This window comes from Dermacentor silvarum, chromosome 3, assembly GCF_013339745.2.
Source record: "Dermacentor silvarum isolate Dsil-2018 chromosome 3, BIME_Dsil_1.4, whole genome shotgun sequence".
NCBI classification, from domain to species: Eukaryota; Metazoa; Arthropoda; class Arachnida; order Ixodida; family Ixodidae; genus Dermacentor; species Dermacentor silvarum.
In genome coordinates this window covers 85785680-85804795 of record NC_051156.1, presented here as the reverse complement: position 1 = coordinate 85804795, position 19116 = coordinate 85785680, and the positions used below count along the sequence as shown (strand labels likewise).

Genomic DNA, 19116 nt, shown 5'->3' with positions numbered 1-19116 from the left:
TAGTTTGTCTCTCTGCAGTACTGCTAAAGCTGAAAAGGATGCGACCTTGCGGAGAGCGTCTTGGGGGGAACACCGTGAACCCTTTGTCTGTTGTGCAACAGACCTCGTCTATTTCGTACCTTTGTCATGTGAAAAGTGGTATATAGGTCAGACCTGACAAACAAACATTTCGCTGAGCACGCGTCTGCAATAAAAATGTTCGCCAGGTGTTACACTCCTGTAACACAAGGCGAAGGCCTGCTGCATATTTAGTAATACATGAAGTTATACAATCGGGATTACACTTCTTTGTGAGGCATATTGGTAATGCATTAAGTTATACAATCGGGGCTAGACTTCTTGCAAGACATAACGAGCCCCAATGAAAGGTACACGTGCGGCATTAAGGCAACCTCCTGAACGCCACATATGAACACTAACATAGTACCTAAAGTGCAGCATGTTAGTTCACGCACTAGGCTACTCCTTTAGTCAGCGAAATGGCTGCGACGGGACGTGTGCAATCACGTACCCACTGGGCGTACCTTTAGTCAGCCAAAACCGTGGAACAAACGTGGCTTCAGGAATATATTGTATAATCATACAGCCTAGCAAGGGCAGAGGAGAGAAGCAGTGAAAACTCTGGCATGTACAGCCTCCCGCATGTTTAGCTATATCGCGCGAGCGTCCATCACGCGTCATTTTAACACCTTTAAGCGGCGATAATCAGCGCAGAAGTACTCTCAAGTGCACTAAGCACTCTCCTGTGCAAGAGTCATCTAATGCGATGTTCCCTTCAGGACGACGTACGACCATATACACGGTTATCGCGTGATATAGCTAAAAATGCGGGAGGCTCTACATCATCAATTTTAAGCTAGGAATCTAGTCTGTGTGAATTGAATAATAGTAATAAAGAAAGAAAAAGAAAAGCAGCCGTGGCTTCAGGAAAGCACACTTGTCTCGCCCTCCGGAGGCCCGCGTTCGATTCCCACCCAGACCGAAATGTACGAAATTTCTTTTCAAAACCACGAATTTACTTCGTTTACATGGAACCTCTCTGAAAAATGTGACGTCAACCCGAGCATTTTTTAGCTGCATCGGCCATTTTCGTCACGGCATGGTATCACCAAGATCTCTGCCAACAGACACCCATGCCCTTCTCCTTAAAAAAAGTGATTTAATAGAATACGTTGCTGGGTTAGTTGGTTCATTCTTATGTGTAATAATAAGCGCAAACTTTAGATGGAACCGTGATGCAGACAAGGGACAGGCACTAACTCGCAAATGAATTTCATTGGAAGCCGAATGCGAACATATGCATACAAAAGGCAGTTACGCAGACCGCAGCGCACATGAGAGGTCAAACATGTCGGGTCATCTTGAAAAGCATCCGATGAAAAAACAATCATGGCAGTTTTTTTTAAACATTTCTTATTTGTTACGCAGCAATACAGAGGTGTCACTTATGCATGCATTCTCTTTGTTCCTGATATGGTACAATTTCGTTACCTCCAATGCAAGCAGATCTCCACCGTTTCAGAGATTTCGGATGCTAGATTGTAACGGCTCACAGGAACAACACCAACAATGAGCCGTTACTATCTAGCATCAGCAACGAGGGTTAGTACTAACTCTTGTGCAGATGTTCGCGTGCTTAACTTAAGAAAGACGCCACGTTCGGAAAATTGAGTTATGTGAGACTGATTAAGCGAAGAAACATTAAGAAGCATTTAATCCGACTACGTATAGTGCCTTGTTCGTTTTGCATACGCTTCCATAAAGAAAATTGCACATAAGCTATACTCCGAATCAAGGGCAACTTACGCAGCCGTTCAGAAAGCCGCTACAACTTGCCATTGTTCTGTGAAAGCTAGTTCACCTTACCGTACTCCTCTAACGTCACTGTGAACATATAGCACACCACAGGTAATGATTTATTTTTTGAATTGTTCTCTAGCTCTTAAAATTTGTTGCAGTACAGAACAATAAATCAATGAGGCGCTTATTGCTTAGAAACGTCTAATGGTGGAATGGTGCCTGAAGCCGACGTCAGCATTAGTGTGTAGGTATATATAAAGATTGAAAGCTAAATGCGTCTACTGAACCACCGACTGTGTGAGCAGCGCCGGCTTACTTTCCGATGTCACGTTACTGGGCTGTCCACATCGCGTTTCTCGCTCTCGCTGCCTTGCTGGTGTAAGTATCGCTGCATTTATTCATCAGTGGATAGGTATCGCTAGACCGCATTCTGTACATTTCATGGTTCGAATTAGGATAGTTGATCTTATATTTGTTGTGTTTTTGTGTTGTGTTTGCATTTGTTGGCACAGGCTTTCGCCGAACAGACTTTTGAATTTACAAAGTGTCCGAAACTACTTTTTAACGCGACAGCGTTAAGGGCCCCGTGTCGCAGAAATCCGACGTCGGCAACCGGCGTCGGCGTGCGATGTCGGCGGGTGGCGGAGAAAATCGTCCGCAACCACGCAGGCCCTCCGAATATATTTAGGTACATATATATGCCACGCCTTCTTATATGACATGCGGTATACGCGGGTTGTATTTCCACACCATTCTATCATTAATGTTGCTCACACCTTGTCTTGCATTCTTGACAAAGCTATTCCTCAGAATTTGAGAATGACAATCCACAAAAAAAATGTCATGAAACAAAACACCCACCCACAGCGCATGCCTATTACGTTAAACCTTCTCAGTCTGAAATATTAAAAGTGCGAAACAAGAACGGAAACCTGAAAATTATGCAATTTTTTTGGCGCGGCTGTGTAATACCTCCGGATCGCCCCACGCAAGAGGCCGCGTTTCTACCAGAAGGCTCGCCTTCGTGTATAGAGTTCGCCGCAAGTGTTTCCCGGTAACCATTACGGTTGCTTAAGCTGCAGTTGTCGGGAAGCGTGAGAAGCAGTCAGGGATCTTTGAATGCTATCGCGTTCCACTCTTAAAAGCGAAGCTTAAGCGTCCTCCAATTTTTTTGTCTTGTTCTCTTATGTATGCGTGCACCAGCACTTAGACCTCATGGTCGGGAAGGTATTACGTCAGCCTCGAAGTAAGGTTAATCAATCAATCATTTCTTTATCGTGCCCAGGAACAACCATAAGATCTAGGTGCTGGCGCACGCATACATAGAACAAGAAAAAAATACATTAGGGGAATATCAGCAAAAAATGAATAAAAAATATGAATCTTGAAAAGAGTGTACAGGGTCGACCACATCTAAGGTGAACACCTCAATAGTATTCAAGACATCATAGAAGCTGTTATTCAGTACATAATTCAAAAAAATATTATTGTGTTTATCGACACCATGATTACACATCGTATAACGAACATTAAACTTGTGAAATAGAATAAACGCTGTAGTTTTACCGGCTTCAATACTAATGAGGTGTCCACCTTATATGTGGTCGACCCTGTACATACAAGAAGGCGCAAAATGCATACGTACGAAATAGGGGGAGAATATAATAATAATAATAATAATAATAATAATAATAATAATAATAATAATAATAATAATAATAATACTTTATTTCACCAAGTTACACGGAGTCAGGACGCGAAAGGCGAAATACTGCGTACGCCATATTGCCAACTGATGTACCAGTCGAACCTTCTTGAGGATGGACCTACAGGCACGGCGAAATCATTTGCAATAATGTCAAAACATTTAAGACTTTTTATGCCTTCTACTAAATATATACAGGTGTGGAAAATGCAAATTAACTGTTGTCGTATAACTGTATACGCATGATAGGTATACATAGTTTACACGTGACGCCACGACCCCCCCCCCCCCTCCGAAACGATACCCAAATCGGAAGTTGAACTTGTGCATGGACGGCTACTACAACGACTCACGTTTTTTTCGGAGTTGGCCACGCCTGTCGACCCAGCTCCAAGTGCGTGATTTCTCAGTGGCATGCAAACGCCGCGCTTTTCAAGGAATAAACCGCTTACGAAGCAGCCTTTGTGTGAGCACACATAACAGAGCTGAAGCTTCGTTCTGTGCTGCGCCGTTCACCCGGTTGTTGAATTGAAGTGATTTTAGAGGTACAGTGGCTTTGTAGGCGCAATGCCGCCTGCTCCTAAATAAGAGCCGTTTACCGCAGCGTATTCCTCCCAGTTAATTGGATCGGTGTGCGCTCGAAGGTGTGAGATGTGCGACGCTCTCGACCCTGAAGTGATCCACGGGGACATTGTCAACTGCCTTGTCTACTGCTCGAGCTTCATAACACTGGAGGAAATGAAAGCGGCTAAGTCCCTTGAGTCCCCAAATCCCTTACAGGCGTCTCGGTCATGAGCCTGTCAACAATGCAGGAAAAAAAGTGCTTCTGCTTGGCGAGGTAGAACACCACCTTCCGGTGGGGGCTGGCCTTCCAGTGGGTCGTCGTTCGCACTGCCGATCGATTCTATGGCGGGCACCGCCACCACCACATCATCCTCGGACCTAAATGTCTCCATGCGTCGTCTATTCATACTATCGTAGCGCACAGGGTCGTCATGGCGTGCGCTATGTCCGAACAGAAGCGTCAGCACCCAATCAGGACTGGTCTCATCCCGAAGCTCAAATTGTCTGCCTACGAACGTAAATTGTGCTGTTCTTGAGCTGTGTTTCTGCATTTCAATCACCAAACATGTTTTTGCGCTCACCTGAGACGAAATGGGCGCCCCAAATTCGGATTTCAGTACTGGCGGGGTCTCGATCGGCGTACGTGCCAGCCTCAAACTGTGCCGCTTCGCATTAAGCGTCTTCGTGTGCTCGCACTAATTGTTTACGACGGCTGGGATGTGGAAGACGTTTGTGCTCACCGACTTCCGTCTCGTAGTCCTTTTTCTACAGTTCGAGCACCCAAATATTGCGCAGAGAATGAAGGCGACGATTGCTACAGTAGTAACGCACTTGCACTCGTTCACCGCTGAATGAGCCGAACTGGGTTTGGTCCTCCGTAATGCCGGACCGGCATCTCAGAATTCCTGGTCATGACGTAGGTGCTAGCTAACTGTAGGAAACAACGAGCGTTTGCCTGTACCGTCAGCCCTGTCGTTTAACCTGGAAAACTAAGCACAACCAGTCCCACAGTGCAACTTGGTCCAGAAATGTTTATCGCTTAAGTTTAATACCTAAAATTCATGGGCATGCATGGAAGAACGCATGGTAGAGAACGGGCAATACTGTTACCTATGAAAAAGATTCCAACCTAAAAAAGGCTACGGTAACCTCTAAGTTACAGGAGGAGAGGGGTAGCTGTACTAAAGGTTACTTATTGAGATTGCTATATATATTTTAATTTATGGGCACACAATATTGTGAGCATATGTCTCTTTATTAAATGTAACATTAGTAAAGGTTACTGCATAATTTTTATTTACAGGTGTACAAAGGTGTGCTAAAATATCCCTTTTAGCGTGCTAAAAGTGTAGTCATAATACTCAAAATGGTGCACCTGGGGTGCTATAATGTAAAATAATTCCAAACTTTTGATTCCAAACTCCTGACGTCAAATTTACGTAACCACCGACGCAAGCATCGGGCGGTGACCCACAGCGTTATTTGAACAACCCAAACCACTAAGCGGTTTTTCTTATCTAATTGGCTGACAAGAGGCGAGGAGCACGCTCTAGTGGAGAGGGGTTCGATAGGGCCGAGCCAGCACAGTTACCATAGATAACCGCATGAAGAGGGTGTGCCGGCTTCTCCTATTGGTCCGCTTCGCCGTACTTAGCCTGCGGTGGCTGGTCGAAAATCGCGGCGGCGTGCAACTGAAGGATAAGAATGCCGCTAAAACGGATCTTCAGCAAGAAATAGTTGCCAGAGCGATGTCGTATGCGTGCCGAAAGGGCTCGATGACGTTTTATTGCCACGCAAAATTGTTTATCATGCGCAAATAAATACATGCTCACCGGCAGGTGCCAGTAGCAAGGTCTGAGCGATCGGCGGGCAGCCATCTTCTATTCCTTTCGGAACGGGCAGTCTGTGGCTATTCAGAAAAACTTTCAGTTTTGTTCGGCATATTAATGCATTTTTTTCGCGTTCACGTCACTTTGACGTGGTGAGTTTTCGCGGTTTTGGGAGGTCGCGTGACAGACAGGCGAAGTGGGTGTAGCCACAAAACATTGGACCAATAGCAGACGGCTAATGGTGAAAAGGCGTCGAATCAGGAATGATTATTTTCCTTTTGCGTGCTTTAATCATGCATAATCAGTGTGTACACATTATATCAGATGGAGAGCTATCGCGGTTTTCGTGACGTCGCGTGACAGACAGGCGAAGTTGGGAGTGGCCCGAAAATGTTTTGACCAATCGTGGAGGCTGATTACAGAAATTAGAATCGAAACAGTTTGGAATCATTTTACGTTATAGCGCCCCTGGTCTCGATTCTCTCTGCAATACGCTAAGACAACCAACACACAACGCAAAAAGATAGGTATCATATTTAGAAAGTGTGCTAGACTTGCCCTGGGAATTCCGAAGTTCTCACCCAACCATAAAATTTAAGCAACCACGCTCTTTAACACACTAGAAGACAGAATAGACATCAACAATCAAGCGCAAATACGAAGACTTCAATCACCTCATTAAGGTCGACGAACACTGAACAGACTGGGATACAGAACTGCTAACTTACGCCCAATTCCGCCGAAGTTACCACCATGGGATAATTTGCCCAGGATAAACGTAGACCCCCTTCTAAAAAATATTCACCGGAAAGGAATCGAAAACGGCGATCAAAAAGAATAAATATAGTGCAGCATACACGATAAAAACTCTATGAGTGGCATACAGATGCCAATCATAACAGCGAAGGCAGCAAAGCGGTGGTCGTGGGTCATGACGCGACGCTTGTGAAAAGGCACTTAAGAGTCCCAACGCCTGAAGACGTGGAATTTCCGGCGATAATACTTGCCATACCGGAAATGACGCATACATCTGACACGATTACAATCCGAAGAGGCAGTCAAGACACTTGCAGAAATATTAAAAATGATCACATGCCTTTACACATAAGCACAAAGCTCCACTACGTACGTATAGACCGTTTTATCGGCGAGGAGTACTTCAAGTCAGCGTGCCGCACCGCTCCTCTCCTCGCACTGATATATGTGCGGATCGTCGTTTCTAACAGAGGCAGCTTGAAACGGTAGTGGTGTCATTGCGAATTATTGCAATTCCAACCTGTTCTATCTACGATTCCTCCGATGTGAAATCACTCAAAGGCAACGGGCTACCACTGCGCTGTATTCGAGAGAGAGAGAGAGAGAATAACTTTATTGAGAATGCCTGCAGAGTCTATTAGGCTCCCTCCACGCAGGGAGGACGAGCTTTCATCACGACGCGGCCACTACGCAAGTCTCGTGCGTTATGCTCCTCGAGGTCTTGCTCCCTCGCTACTTCCGTGGGCCCGAGAGGGCCGCCGCCCCTTCTCGGGGGTGCCGCCCACTTATCCTCGGTTTCGCTAGGTCGCTGCCTTCCTAGAGCTGCCGAGACCTGCTGGACGGCCTTGAGTTGTGTCTCTTGATCGTAGATTCTCGTTGCAGCCTCTAGCTGCGGCGAGATCGTCGTCTTCTCACTGGCTTCTCTCGGGTTTACACCACAGTCCCAAAGGATGTGAGCCGCGGTAGCTCTCTCCTTCGCACAGTCTACACACGTCACTCGTGTAACACTCGGACACACGTGCTTAGCTAGCACCGGGGTGAGCAGGGACCCTGTCTGCAATTGTCTGTATAACACTGCCTCCTTCCGGGTAAGCCCCGGGTGAGGTGGGGGCATAGTCTGTCTGTTCAGTCTGTACCATTTCACTATTTCGTTGAAGGTGGTCATCTTGTCCTTGGCACTGTACCGCGACCAACACTCCGAGTCGGCCGTGTTTGCAGCCGCGCGGTTGGTTAGTCCTCGCGCGGCCGCGTTGGCCGTCTCGTTGTGGTTCGCGTTCCCGCGTTCCGACACGTCACTGCCCATGTGGGCCGGAAACCACTTGATCACAGCAGCACTTTTGCGCCCGATGTCTTCGACCTTGCGCAGTATGCGCGCGGCCTCACTACATACCATACCCTTGGCATAGTTCTTCACTGCTGTTCTAGAGTCACACAGCACTGTAGTGCATCCGGGGTCGGAGACGGCCAAGGCGATAGCCACCTCCTCCGCTTGGTGCGCTTCTCGAGTCCGGACGCTCGCTGCGGTCTTCGTTGCACCCGTCGATGCTCCGACGACCAGAGCCGCGTATGCGTCGCTGCTGCCTCGATACTCCGCCGCGTCCACGTAGACGGCGCCTTCTTCTCTGGCGTGGAGGTCCACGAGAGCCCTGGCCCTCGCCAACCTCCGCTCCTTGTTGTGCTTGGGGTTGACGTTCTTCGGGATCGGGCAGACCCTGAGCTTTCTATTGATGCTATCCGGTATAGGTACGTTGTTCTGCTGCTTGCCTTCCCTCGGCTCGAGGCCAAGGTCCCGCAGTATCTGTCTTCCGGGTCTCGTTTCAGAGAGACGTTCGAGTTGCACCATTCTATGTGTCTCGGCTATTTCGTCCAGCGTATTGTGGACTCCCAGCGCCATGAATTTTTCGGTGCTCGTGCTCCCGAGGAGACCGAGTGCCGCCTTATACGCCTTGCGTGTGGTGGCGTCTATCTTGTTACGTTCACTCGGCCTCCAGTTGTGGAAGGCGGCGACGTACGTTATGTGGCTAACTGCAAAGGATTGAACGAGCCTAGTCAGGCTCACCTCCTTCATCCCCGCTCTTCTGTTGGACACCTTCTTGGTGAGTCTCATTGCCGCGGCCGCTTTGCCCGTGAGCTTGTTCACGGTTTCACCGTTGACTCTATTTCGCTCGATGAGCATCCCGAGCACTCGAATCTTCTCGACTTCCGGTATTACTTGTCCTCCCGCCGTCTTGCTCGTGATCTTGGGATGCTCGTACTTGAATTCCATATTCTTTCTTTTCCTGCCCGCTCCTTTCGGTGGAATCACCAGCAGCTCTGACTTGGCCGGAGAGCAGACGAGTCCAGACCCGTCCAGCTGCTCCTCGATGGCGTTGACCGCTTCTTGCAGCGTTGTCTCGATGTGTCCGTCGCTTCCTCCCGGTACCCATAGCTTAACGTCATCGGCGTAGATGGTGTGCCGGACTCCCGTTACTATTTCTAGCCGGTTGCCCACCCCGATCATCACGAGGTTGAAGAGTAACGGGGAGATCATCGAGCCCTGCGGGGTTCCGACGCTGCCCAGCTTCTCTCTTCGAGCTGCAGGTCTCCCGCGCAGATTTCGGTGGTCCGTTCCGTCAGGAAGTCTTTGATGCACTCGTATGTCTTTCTGCCCATGTTTAGCCTGGATACTTGGGCCAGGATAGCCGAGTGCCTCACTTTATCGAAGGCGCTCTACAGGTCCAGCCCAAGTATGGCTCTGTTGTCCTTGGTGGCCGTCATATCGTCGATGATCTCGTTCTTCAGTAAGATCATGGCGTCTTGCGTCCCGAGCTTGTTCCGAAACCATATGATGGAATTCGGGTAGAGCTCCTTTTCTTCCAGGTAACACTGCCACCTGTTCATGAGAACGTCCTCGAGGACCTTTCCCACGCACGAAGTGAGCGAGATCGTCCTGAGGTTCTCTATGTTTGGTGGTCTGCCAGGCTTGGGGATGAGGATCGTCTTGGCTGCTTTCCATTGCTTGGGTAGCCTTCCATCTTGCCAGCACTTGTTCTAGAATTTCGTGAGCGTTTCGATGGCCGCTTCGTTGAGGTTCTTGAGCGCTCTGTTGGTCACTTGGTCGGGACCCGCGGCGGACCTGCCATTGAGATCCTGCAGAGCAGCTCTGACTTCCCATGTCTCGATCTAGCGTCTCGTTCTCGTTGCCTTGGTAATCCGGGTGTCTTTCCGTGGGGGTGGTCGGTAGGTACTTGGCGTCCAAGTTCCGCTTGATCTCGTCCTCTCCGTGTTCGCAGATTGCCTTGTGTAGGATCCTGGCCAGGTTGTTGTGTTGGTGGCCCTTGGTCTTTGTTTCGTCGAGGAGGTGCCGCAGCATGTTCCACGTCTTGCCCTTGTGTAACTGTCCGTCGGCTTCATTGCAGGCCTCGTTCCATTGTTGGGTGCATAGCACCTTGCAGTGAGCCTTGATCTGCCTGTTGAGCTCGGCGATCTTCTTCCTTAGACTTCGGTTCGTTCGTTGCTTCTGCCACCTCGCCTTTATGGACTGCTTGGCTTCTATCAGGTGGGCGAGCCGACTGTCCATCTTGTCTGTCCGTTGGTCCGTTTCCAGCTCTTTGGTGGCTCTTTCCGTCGTCTCAACGACGTTAGCCGCCCATTGTTCGATGTCCATAATGTCCAGTTGCACCGCGGGTAGTGCCGTTCGAAAGGCGTCCCAATCCGTAATGCGATGCTTGCTTATGCCGGTGTTGCCTTGGCCTTCGAGTGGTACGACGACCTCCACGATGTAGTGATCGCTGCCCAGCTCTTGTCCCATGTTTCTCCATTCCGCTTCTCTCGTTCTTCCTTCGGTTTTGACGAAGGTAAGGTCCGGAGTGGTGTCTCTCGTAACCGATGTACCGATCCTGGTGGGAAAGACCGGATCCGTGATTAGGTTCAGTCCCACGTCGGTGGCATCTTGCATCAGCTGCTCTTCCCTTGACCGTCGTTCCTTGGTAGCCCCAGCCTTGGTTCGGAGCGTTAAAGTCTCCGCACACTAGGAGCGTATTGCTCCCCGCGACTCTATCGCCTTGTGAAGTAGTGCCTTGAACTTCTGTTGTCCGTGGGACGGATTGCTGTAGACGTTCACCAGGAAAGTGCTCTCCTTCCTCTTCTTGCCCGTAATTACTTCCACCGTGCAGTGTTCGATGGCGCTTCTGTCGATCAGTTCGTGTTCCATGAAGGTGATCCCTTTCCTAACGAAGGTGCAGACCCCTCTGCCCTTGCCCTTGGACGTGTCCCTTTCGCTCGGCGGGCTGTCGTGCGACCGGTAGCCCGGGAGTCTCGGTGTCTCTTCGCTGTGTGTTTCTTGTATCATTATTACGTCTGGTTTCCTCGTTCGTTGCTGCAAGTGTTGCAGCAGCACCGCTCTCTTGCCGGTAAAGCCGTTGCAATTCCAGTGCCAGACCAAGAGGTCTCTCACTGGCGGTGTGGTTACTGCTATGCGTGCTGTCCCGGCCATGATTCCTGCAGTTTGGCGATGATCTGTGCTTCCATACTTTTCATTTGTGCCTGTATGTGCGCCTGCGCTGTATTCGGCTGCAAAAAATAACGTGCGCAAGTGAATGTGAACTGCATCTTCAACCGCGTCGACTCAGTGGACTCCGCCGCTGCGGTTGATGACAAGCGTCCGCTTGGAATTGCCACCATAGACAGCAAGGACTTGACGCAATCAGCTTCGTCACGTGTATGTTCCGAAGATTTTGTTCCCAGTGAGCGCACGGCGACGAATTCGGCACCCATGATCAAACGGGGTATGAACAAAGAGTGCTTATTGGAGTCAGTCAACTAAAGTGCGAACGTGTGAAATCAACTATTTCTTCGTGCACGCACATTAAAGTCATTCGGTTCAAATGTGTTCTAAGATTATCATTCTTTGTAACCAACGTTCTGGTGAAAGCTGACCGGGGACTTATTATAAAAACAGTACGTGCCTACCGTGCAACGGTCGCCCCTATAGTTAATTAACATGGGCTCTCCCCTGCTTCCGAACCTCACCGGCAAACTGTCTGGCCGAGCCGCCCATCGCACAGTGTGTTACTTAAGAAAATGAAGTAGTTGCTGTAGCAAAGAGTAGTTTGTTTTTCAGCTCTCTAGAGTCGGCAAAGGCACCACTTGAGGCCTAAGAGTGAGCATATTCTTTCAACGCGTCGCGTGCGTCTGGTTCATCGGGGCATATTCGCGGACACATTCATCAGGTCGTTCAAACCATGTTAAAGGCCATTTTGGTTGAGTTATTTCGCAGTTAATTGTTTTTGCAAAGCTTGCTGCCCGGTTGCCAGGTAAACAATGCTTAGCAAATCGTACCACGAAAATTTCAGGAGCACGAAAGCTAGCCAAACTCGTATCCTCGGAGCTTCGCCAGTTACCTGTATTCGGATGTAGTACGCCGGTGCGGCACGCAGCACGACACACGAAGATACCTGATTGTCGTCACCTGAGTGACACTTTAATAGAGTTCAAGTCTAGACATACAATAATAGCAGTTTGCACGTATGCTACGTATCGACAATATTCAGACTTGACAAGGCCGCCTATCTTGATCGTGGGCAGGGCTGCGGCAGCGCCTCTAGGCCTGTTGGCGTTCGACATTGCGGCTAAATAAAAGGTTCAAACTTAGTAACGACACACTAAAAAGTTTCCCAATCGCAAGAACAGTCGTCTCAAGAAAACGCAAACACTTGCCACTCGTCGCCAACAGTGCGTTCGCCGTGCACCCTGCAATGCGATCCCACTTACCGTAGACGGCACGGCAATCGCCGTCTGGCGGCGCCCTAAAAAAAGAACGCTCTATACAATGGGTTCCAGGCCATCAAGGATTGCGAGGAAATTTAAGAACACGCTAGCTCTTCCGCGCTGAAAATCCTGGACCTCCTATTCTTTGGCCTGTCGAAGGCCCTTACAGCCTCATAAAAGAGCGGAAGACGCAGCAGAACGAGCGGCTACATAATTGAAGTCTTGCAGGGAAATGTCAACACTTCTCAACACACAATGCTACATGCATTCGAGAGGGGACGCCACAATCATACGAAAAGCACCAATCACACACATCACTCACACCACACTCTACGGATCATATTAATAGGGAACCAGGCTCTCCGACTTGCAAACAGTGCGGGGCCTATTCATGACATAAACACACATTGTGGGCGTGCCCGGCCAACACCAGCTTCGGAAAGACCATACTTTCTAAACTACCACACAACCAGCTTAGTAGAATCTGGGAGTAGTAGACCACACGCCCTCCCCTCCCCCCTCCCTCCTCCCCCGACCGAAAGCGTGAAAAACTATGGTGGCCGCATCTGGTGCAGCATGTCAAGAACACGCTGGGCCAGGAGACATGAGCCTACCGGGAGGTCCGTACTGGGGCCTTAGTTCCTTTGGGACTAATAAATGTTATTGCGATAGCAACTATGTGGACACTTCAGGCGCATTTCTGCCGTCGGCGTGATAGCCGCCGTCGCCGTCTCCGTGAGGTTCCGTATAGAGTCCAACGGTATAGAGTCCAACGGAAATCGTCGCCACACACCGTATGCTGTATGTGGCAGTGAAAGTGCGCGAGGGACGCCCGCTTTCAAGGGGAGCGAACGCACGGCGGAGAGCAAACGCCACTTCTTCCGTCGCGTGAAAGGCTGTGGGGGACGGGAGGGAGGCAGGAAAGGCGAAGTTTAGCTGCGGCACCAAATTAGTGTTTATATAAAAACCTTGCGAGGCGAGAAGGTGGTAAAGACTTCCGACGCTGCTCGACGAGTGTCCCGTTATGATCTCGTCGAAAACCTCCGAGCCGCCCCCAGAGGCACCAGAAATAGTCACCAACGCGGCGCGCGTTCGCTACGAAGGCGGGCAAAACGCCGACGGCGTCGACAACAGTTCTGTGTGTTGCTGGTGCTGCTTCATGTCCAAGTTTATACAGCTGTTAAAGCTACTATCCTTACTCCGTACAGTTCTCTACTAATTTGCTATCGCAATTGATGCTTCGCTTTAGGGTGAAACTGCTGACATTTTTGTCTTTCTCCCTCTGTGTGCGTCGGTTGATTTGCTACTTGGCCACGTGCCGCTCGTAACAGCGCGCGCGTTCTTTGCACGACGCGTCAGCATATTGCGCTGGTTATTTCCTATCACGTCAAGGATGCGCGCGGCCCTGAATGGTGAGCCTGATAAAAACAGTTTGTTGTCCCACACTGTCTGATGGTGCTGCTTTCCGAGTGCGTGGGTGCATAGTCGCATGATGTTTTTATTATTTCGTTAGATTTTTTGTTCTCTTCGTCGCAAAAATGCATACGCGATGTATACATTGCTGAAAACATTTTGACGTCTCTTACGGCTATCTACTATACTGCCTGATTGACCCCTTGACATTTGAAGGAACAATCCATGTGCTATAAATAAATACTTTTAATTAACTAGTTGGTCCCAGGGAATAAAAGTTACAGTGACTTTGTGAGCGCGAGTTACGCGCAAGCGTATGGACACCACGAACATGCACAGTGAGCAAGCACCGCAGCGTCGAAGCACAAACGCAAAGCGTGCAAGTGTGGTCGCGGACACTGCATTGATCTCGGCGGTGTAACGCCTGGTGTGCCACAGGGAAAGCGCATGTTGGTGCTCCTACAAAGGAGAGACGCCGCGAACATGCACAGCGAGACGGCGGCGTCGAAGCACAACCGGAAAGGGCGCGAAAACGCCGATTCTCTTTCCCACCTCCAGGCTCCTTCCTCCTCCGGCGCTTGCTTCCCTCGCGGCGATAAGCATAATTTCGTCGATTTGAATCTACGCTGGCGCGTACGAAACACTACCAGTTTCTCATCTGGACTTCGAGCAACATATCCTTGTTCTTATTCGCGTAGGATTATTTGTATATTTTTCAGGTTTGGTGCATGATAGCTGCGACAGCTTACAAATGCCTGCATGGCAATGAACACGACAGTTTTTAGTCAACGCTTCCTTCATGTCGTCTTCTTGCCTCGTTATCGCGTTTTTTTTTTTACAGGGAAGCTATTTATGGCTAGAGTTCCGCGCATTTTTTTGTGTCCGTCAACAAAAACTATCATCACCAGCAATGAGTCCAGCGTCGTCGCCTTCTTCCACAGCTGGCTCTGTCGCTGCTCATCATTCTAACGGAGAATTTCACTTCTCTCCGGTCGTCGAAATGGGAAGACCACGTAAATATTATTTTTTTTCTGTGGGGGCCATTCAAATTGCTGGTTTCCAGTAAAGTTTATTCCTCCTCCACCTTGTCATAGGAGCCATTCATTGTCTTACCTGACAGATGCATTTAATAACATAGGCGATACGAGAATGTGTGTGCGCACCTATCATCACGATGACCACCGATCAGGAAAATAATTATGTTCGTACCTTTGTTCAAAATAGTGTGTCACCTCTGTGTCGTGTGCTAAACAGCTTCGCTGGTCATCCATCTTCACAGAGTGGAATGGCTCTTGAATTTTTATCTCTTTTTCTTGGCTATGACAGATCACTAACGAGCACATCTTTGTATTCCGTGCCATTATATATGTTTTTGCTTTTTTTATAGGACGGAGGGCAGCAGAACAAGCCGCGAGAGCCCGACAGGAGGGGATACGGTCGACTGTGGGCAATACGTAAGAATACCTTGTCTCAGAATGACGATATGCGGGTATTTATTTTGAGTGAATCAAGTGCACCCTAAGGCACTTACGAGCGTATTATTTTCATTGAATCAGTGCATCATCAATATTTGCAACATTCAGCAATTCATACAAGCGTAGCAAACATTACTTTGGATGTCATGAGAAGCACTTGGACGTGGTTGAACTTAGTTTTAGCGTGAGCATGGCCCACAGAAAAGGCTGAGGCTTTGAGGAACTCGCAAGCAAACCCACTTTTATATGCATCAATTAAAATAAAAGAACAATGGGCATCACGCCCACCATCATATTAGTAATCGGTAATTTTTTTATAAAGCTTATACGGATGTCTACGGCATAGACTGTATAACAATACACAAATGCGCTATTTGGCAGTTATTCTTCCCATGACTGCATCAAAACGCTATTTGGTAGCACGCGAACATCGAATATATAGCAGGCTTGCAGCCAGACACGTTGTTCTAGTACTGTTTGGTGAAGATAACTAGGCTAAGATCAGTATATTTGGCTGTGGTGAGTAGTCCACTGAAACTAGTTTGCAGGCTACCATTATTCCTTTTGCTTCTTTCTTGCACTTCACTCTGCCTCATCACCGTGCGTAGGGACTTGAAGGGGTTCCTTTTCTATAGTGTTTAGAGCAGAAACTTCCGAAACACTTCGACAGCAGAGGAGGCAAACTTTAGCGCTGGCTTGCGTGTCCTCTGCAGTCGGTTGCTTTGGAAGTTTGTGCGCTGAACAGTAGAAAAGATGTCGTACCAACAAAGACGAAACGCAACGGATGCAGGACTGGGCTGTCTGCTTTCTGTGGTCAGTGGTCGGGAATGCCACAGTACGTATATCCATGCTTAAGTAACCTTTTACGTCAGGAGGCGTTATAACAAGGGTGTTACAACATTTCAAAAAGCACGTCTTCATTTTTACAGCCCAATCTCGCCCTTCAGACAAACCATTTCACTACATCTCCCCTCCAGTAAAACTCATCACAAAAATGATTCGTGAACAGATTTGTCCGAGAATGCTATAGTTTAATTTTTAAAGCACAAGGTTGTAAAGCTTTGAGACGTAATGTGCTTTTATAAAGTCAATTGTCAATATGCCATTTGTCAATTGCAGATTTGCCGTTATGCACATGGGCAAAATAATTTTAATATCAATTTCCGTCGTCGCAAGGAAAGAGTCCCCCAGTCAGCCTCATGCTTCGTTGCAGCGACGCTCTCCCCTCGGAAATATTGCTTCAAGACAAATCTAGCGGCACGGTTTTGCATGTTTTCTAAATGGTCAATCAAAGTGACCTCCGACGGATTCCAAAGAGGACCAGCGTATTCCGAGATCGGCCAAACGCATATTAAATACACATTTTTAAGCAAACTTTGACTTTTTTTTTTTGAAGTGCCCCTGAATGAAGCCTTGAGCCCTGCCAGCTTTTGCAACCTTTCAAACCAGATGTACGCTCCATATACAATTGGAAGAAAATTGCAATCCCACGTATTTGTACATTTTAGTTTTTCTTACTAGTTCATAATTAATGACGATACCTTAGAACTGGCTCTTTGTTTTTAGTAAAATAGACGTTCACACACCTTTTGCTGTTCAGACACATAGTCCGTAGTGTAAACAATCTGTAAATTATTTCCAAGTCATCCTGCAGTTTATTCACATCGCACACACTATTATTTTTGTATAGACAACACACTCATGTGCAAACAGCCATATCCATGACGTGAGGTACAAGGAATTGCATTAATGTAGATTAAAAACGAAAGGGGTCCGAACACCGAAACTTGCGTAACCACTTATGTAACGACGTTGGGAAGAATGCCACCATGTCTTCTCAATAGCACTGTTAGAGTACGTTGCAGTGGTTCCAGTCGGTAGCCACCAGCGAAGAACCTTGGCGGTAGCTCCAGGCTGTCGCCTCCCGGGTTCTTCGGCACCAAATGTTAGAGTACATGGCACACGGAACAGCCGACAAAAACTCGAGACTCAGAGAGGCGTTTATTAGCGTCCACCTCAGCCCAGAACGTCCAAGATCGCAACCTGTTCCTTCGAACACGCTCATGCGCTCCCTATCCCGATGCTCGTCCTCTTCTTTCTTGTACGATGAACGCGGGGAATTCAACAGCACAATCAGGAAGGGGAAACTGCAGTCCTTTTTCGTGTTCTTCTGTAAACTACAGGGCCAGTTCAACTGATCTAAAGTGAGTGGCAATGCTGTTTACTCTCCATGCTTCCAAACTCCGGATAATTCGTCAACGCACCACGGAAATATCCTGGCGTAATGTCGACAAACTGCTTGTCTTTTTAAGCACAATTCTACCACATGGGTTGCAGTTGTCACGGAGATTAGGTGCGTCAAAATCCGTGTTATATAGCATACAGATTTCCTGAGAAAATCAGGGTAAAATTATTAGATCTGTTTGGTCCTCAGCACACCTAAATAAAGGGGAATGGAGAGGCCGATATCTGTATAACTACGACCAAGCTTGGCTACAACAGCCCAGGGAAGCTTTACTAAAGTAAACTTTTCACGCTTCAACTTTCATGCGACCAGGTCACAAGGGATATATTTCGAAAGGACAGGACAGATTGGTAATCGATGCTAAAGCGCATTCATACACGAGACAGGCTACATAAAAATCCCTCAAACAGACTCGCGCCTATGCATTGGACTCACCTCATTCAAAACATGTCACTAACGAATGAAGAAAAACATGCGTCTCCGAAATACGAATACTCTCGGAGAGTAACTCAGTTTTGATATACCTGAAGCTTTAACAATTAAACAAGAAATACTTTGTATCCTAAATATTCACCCGTCTTCAATGCTCGGAGACAATGCTGCGCCCCAGATCACCCTTCAAAACGTTTTAGAAAGCCGTTGCTATTTGCACAATCTCTATGTTAAATTGGGGGTGAGCGCCACCACTCGCTGTCACGTTTATCACTACTGTCACCACCACTGATTAATCTCTGTTATGATTAAGTAGCTAGGAATAATATTAAGACATGGAAGAATTCGCAGCAATATTGAGTCATTGCGAAGGGCAACCGCATGTTCTCACGCATTACGCAGTTCTTATAGCTGTATAACGAAAGTATTTTCGAACAGCTCCTGCAAGGCTTTGCGAAACGATGATCGCGTATTCAAAAGAAATGAAGAACGTGAAGAAATGAAGAAACGTGCGTGAAGAACAACGTTCAATCAAACTCTGAAGCGTCCGACTCGGCCAGTGGCCGGCTTGCTCCAAAATGGTGCAACGCGTTCCTTGTGTCTTCTTAAAAATTTCAGCAACCTGCCCCAAGTGCCATGTTAGCGGAGTGCAGACCCTAGCGGGTACAAGTATTGCATTGCTCTCTTGATATTGGTCCGTCCGCTTAGTTTCACATGACATGATCTTGTTATTCTGTCTTGTCCTACATACAATTCTTGAACAAGGACTATCTGGCTAGCTGGTCGGGGCTTGGAAGTGTCGTGTAGGAAAACAAGGCATTAAACCTGTGTGAAGCGGCCTGTGTGGTGTTGTAGGAAGCTTTTATTTCAGGCAGGTACTCTTTGGACCAACGTTCCCAACACGTTAGTCACACCGCTGCTCGATGTGTCCATAATGGGAGCAGCTGTGACGCCTTTGTCAGCAAGTTTTCGATGCCTGTATTTGGCAAAGACGTCATGCGTTTTCCAACAAAAAGGTGTCAGAGGGAGGGGCTGTGTATCCTTGCAATCGTTGCAGACGCAGCTTGTCAGTCTAGAATCGGCAATGGCCTCTACTTCTGTGAGTATAGCTTGAAATTCGCTTGCGCTGAGACATTTCGCTGTTACGCT

The 19116-nt window shown here is 48.0% G+C and overlaps 1 protein-coding gene and 1 pseudogene across 4 annotated transcripts in view; one reads left to right on the top strand and one right to left on the bottom strand.

Moving 5' to 3' along the window:
- The window catches only part of LOC119445555 (uncharacterized), a 535946-nt gene that overhangs the window by 225592 nt on the left and 291238 nt on the right, over positions 1 to 19116 (top strand). The gene's annotated exons all lie outside the window — the stretch shown is intronic.
- Positions 7387 to 9534, bottom strand: LOC119444527 (uncharacterized; annotated as a pseudogene).